Source organism: Eleginops maclovinus, chromosome 20 (assembly GCF_036324505.1).
Source record: "Eleginops maclovinus isolate JMC-PN-2008 ecotype Puerto Natales chromosome 20, JC_Emac_rtc_rv5, whole genome shotgun sequence".
NCBI classification, from domain to species: Eukaryota; Metazoa; Chordata; class Actinopteri; order Perciformes; family Eleginopidae; genus Eleginops; species Eleginops maclovinus.
The window spans coordinates 21,381,957-21,386,642 of NC_086368.1; positions in this window are offsets into that span (position 1 = coordinate 21,381,957).

Sequence of the window (4,686 nt, forward strand, 5' to 3'; positions counted from 1 at the left end):
CGCTTCTCTGGCGACTCTGAGTGTTTAGGGGACGGGAGAGAGAGAGGGAAGGAGGGAGCAAGAGAGTGCCTGAGAGGGGGAGGAGAAAAGCTTTCTCTTTCAAGGGAAATCCCCCTCGAGGCTCTTCAGAGTTTCTCCCCTCTCTCTCAAACACACGCAGGCTTTATCACATACCCTAGCACACCCACATACACATATGCCACACATGGACACACAAAAGCATGCCAGTCTGCACATACACACCCACTCAATGTGTAGGTTACTGTATGCAAATGTGTCAATTGAAACATTTCCACATCCTACTTTATCATGCATGTAAACACACCAATGTGCTCCTCTGGCCCAGCATCAGAGGGCTGCAACAAATCCAGCCCCTTGTCTGTGGCCCCTTTTTCTTTCTATTTCAATCACTGGAAGCTTTTTAAAGCCTAAGTCATTCTTTCTCCTCTCTCCTGTCACTCCTACACTTCCACTGTCTGCTCCGGGCTTTCTCATTTCCTTTCTCCAGCAATTGTCTTCCGGCAGACTGCCCAGTCTTTGACCGGTATCAAAGGGAGAGAGAGCGGAGGGGGCTTCCCTGCCGATGTCCGAGCCAAGCAGCAGGCATTGAATAGTGCTGCTTTACATCCACAGTAGGCCAGAGGAATGTAGGGTTACACCCTCTGGACTACCTTTTACATCTGGATTTGGAAGATGTAGAGAGTATGAAACACAAAACCTCCTGCCGTACGAAGCGAGGTTCATCCCTTTGACATTCTTTGAGAAAAAGGATTGACAGGTTTATTTCTGTATGAGAATGAGTGTTATTGAGGAGGTTTAGACAACCAGCTCATACTTTGCTTCAAACCATGTCTGTTTGCTCTTTCAAATTCCAGAAATTACTAGAGTCCATACATATTTTCATTACAAGGATAACAGGCAGAATATATTGACTTTAATTAAACGTCCCTCTTTATTCTGCAGGTGAAGAGGCAGCTGGAAATATGAAACGTTAGCCTCTGACTTTCTCTGTAATTCTCTCGGTATCTGTGGTTTCCCGCTCTGCCGAAGCAGCAGTCTTTCAAGCATTCCTCGCATGTTTTTCTTTCACAGAAAGAAAGCCATGCTGATTTGTCTCTCAACCTAAATTACAGAAATATATAGGTGACGTTCTTGAAATGTGGAACACTGTTCAACTCCCCATTTTCCCCTTTTGTTTTCATCTTTCAAAACGTTTGTATTGAACATCCAATAATAACTTATAATAACTCCCCAACATTCAGCATTGTATTAGGACAGTAAAAATGAGAAGTCAGGAAACGGAGTATCCATGAAGGATGTTAGCCAACTGGGCTTGCTCATACTAATCGAACAATCATTCGTCTGCTTAAAAGCAATAATGCCAATACCAATATTAATACAAATATGAAATTGACCATATTAGAATGTATTATTTATCCTTTTAGCTCTGTATTTGGTCTCCATCGCTCACTCTCAAGAAACATACACAGCCCTTTTGTTACTAAATGCTTCACTGTTCTTGTACTACATTAGTTGCTATCTTTGTCTGTTTTCCTGTCCTGTGCTCTGCAAGTAGTATACCAAAGAAACTGACCACTAGTGTTGTATAGAAACTATGCACAAGGGCGTAGGACAATGCATTACAAGTGACAGATGTTGCAGTATTTGATTCATTTGATTTGAGCAACTTTAATAGCTTAAACAAATTCTATCAACCAAGACTTAAGGAATTGTTAACACATAACTTACATAAACATGTAATTCCTTACAAGGTATGTACAGTACAAACAGAGGGGGACATCTTACTAGAGATCAAACAATGATCTCAGTGTTTCGAAGTGACCTATCTTTGTCAGTTTATTGTTATTTATCCCCCAAAATATTAAGCAACACTTTGTATTTGTCATAGGCTAAAATCGTCTGGGCTGTTCCTGTGATTCTAGCTAATTCTCAAGGAAGCGCAATCTACTTTGGATTTTGTTTGACTCATTGTCTAGGCTCAGACTACTCCAGACTGTTGCCCCAGCAGAAACGGTGAAGTGGAGGGCTGGGTGGATGAAAGCGGGTCACAGCAGGCCGACACTCAATTTTGATCCCTCCTTCATGAAAACCAGATGGGCTGTCCATCTAAGCCAACAGAGAGATGTTGGAGGGGGCTGCTTTATGCTCTGTGAGTCAGTGAATGGTGAGATTTGATAGGCGTTTTTTACAAAAAAAAAAACACAGACATAAACACACATGGATACACACCGAGAGAACCAGACAAAACTAGACTAAAAATGTACACAGAGATAGAGTGCGAGAGTTCCGGAGATACCGGGGGAAGTTTTGAGCTCACACCCACATGGGTTCATTAAGCACACGTATAAACATGCACATGTACTGCAATTTCTTAAGTGCAGACATAAACCTTGCACGCAAACACAGCAGGATGAGACCCTGAACGCTCCCTCCCTCCCCCTGTGTTTAATTCCTTTCTACTGAGTGGGAGCCCCCTAAGGCGAGTGACCAGGACCCCTTCAGTGATTTACTTCAAACCAACACTCGCCCCCATGACCTCCCGTGTACACTTAGACACAGCAGCCCTTGGCCTTGACGGTTTATAACGCATGACTCACAGTGAGCGTACACACTATTATCGTCGTTAAAGAATGGGAAAACACAAACTCTCCTCTTGGCAGTTTACCCCCCTGCATCACTTCTTGGATCAATTAACTGACTCCATTTACACTCCAAGTCTGCATTTATGTCCTTTATGCGCTGCAGGTTGTCTTGATTTAAAACAAAGGGAGAAGAGCAGTCTCAGCATTCATAATTCAAATCCCACTCTTGGGTAAGGCCCAAACTCTTTCATCATGTCTCTGTGACACTATTATGAAGTGCTCTGTCTAAGTGACGAATGTCTGCATAGCTTTTGGCTGTAATCACTCGTGTCTTGATGGGACAAGATGAAAGGAGGAAAGGGAAGACAAAGAGGTTATCTGTCTCTTGCTTGTTTCACGTACCCAGGAAGAACGACCTTATCAGCGTCTGGAGATCTGCTGCTGTGACTGTGACATCATTTCCTGCCCGACCCCGGTTTGTCAAGATTAGGGGGCCCGGTCTTGTGATTTAGACATTTGGTTGTTCTTTCAACAAACGGAAGGGGTAAAAGTCCCTGCTTCTTTTCCCAGTCAATATCTGTCTACACCACAGATGTTTTGTTGTGTGTGGTATTTCTGTTTTGTTTTTTAAGCAAGGGTTTAAGGCATGTTTTGAGTAGCCTGTCACTCCTGCTGTGCTGCTAAAGAGAAAATAAGAGTCTTGTAGATAAAAGATGTGCATTCAAGGACATTCCATAAGGGTAAGTCTGGCTCTGTGCATGCATGTGTACGCACTCCTCTGTCTTTGTTCATTCAGGTGCCGACGAGTGATGAATCGTGACATTAAATGTTCCCAAATGTTTGTTTCCCTTGTAATTGTACATCCATCGAGTTCCATCATGCTCCATTTTTAAGGCTAATAAGAGACAGGACAGCGCTGCTTGAAACACTTTAAATGGCTTTCCATCTGCCCCACTTTAACAGCTTTGTTCCCACTGAGGTTTTTATTATAAGACATTTGCATACAACAAGGACTGGACTACAAATGCTTTTCTCAGTGTAGTCACATTTTTTTTTCTCCTTACAAAATATGCAAAAACACAACCAACTCTTAAAAAAAAACCTTCACATCTTAATAGATAACACACAAAATAGGGGGGAAAAGTCTAAAAATAACTCCTTCATTTAAATTCAATATACTTAATTTTTCTCAAAAAACGAGCACATTGTCATACCAACAGGATTATATATATATATATGTTGTCATACCAACAGGATTATATATATATCATTGTAATCCGATGTTGATGCCTGATTTGCAGCAGCTTACATCCAGATGATACTGTCCTCTTGTCATTATATCACACAATCCTGTTTATAGCAAATCCTCAATATGAACTTCAATCCCTTTTGGAAAAAAACAATGCGCTTTGTCAATGAATCCCACTCAGCAGCAATCTAGGATATAGCCTGAATCTAACTGTGTGAGAGCTTAGTCAAACAAATGCTGGGAATAATGGACCATGCATGCACTGCAGGAGAGGAATGATACATAAAAGACTCCCCCAAAATGGAAACATCTTTGCCATAGCTAGAAAGAACAAAGCACATTTGTTCCTTATTCTTTCTGAAGGCTTTGAGTGGATTTCCAAGTGGGAGATATGAAGTGTTTGTGGTCCAGTGATATCACGTCAATGTACAGTATTGCAATTGAGGGCTTTGAGTAATTGTTTCTCAAGAGACAGTTTTGTAAAAATCAAAGACTTTCCTATCTGTGGAGTATGTGCAAGCTTTTGCTTAACAAAAAAAGGATTGTGATGCCGTATTGATTATTATCATATGTGAAACTCTCATGGTGGACCCACTGAGTGGTTCCACATGTTTTGGTCGGTCCCTTACTGTCCTGATGTGTTATCCTGAGAGGTACAGCGCTGAGAGGCTTTAACCTCAGCCGGCCACTGCTGCGTGCTGGTCTAGTCTAGGAGGCAGGTGTTAAATTCACAACAGCAGACAAGTCAGAGTTAGAAAAAAACAAATGCCTGCAAGCTGAGACATAAGAATGTGGGAAGCTCGGGATTCTGGCTCAACAAGAATTCCCTCTCCT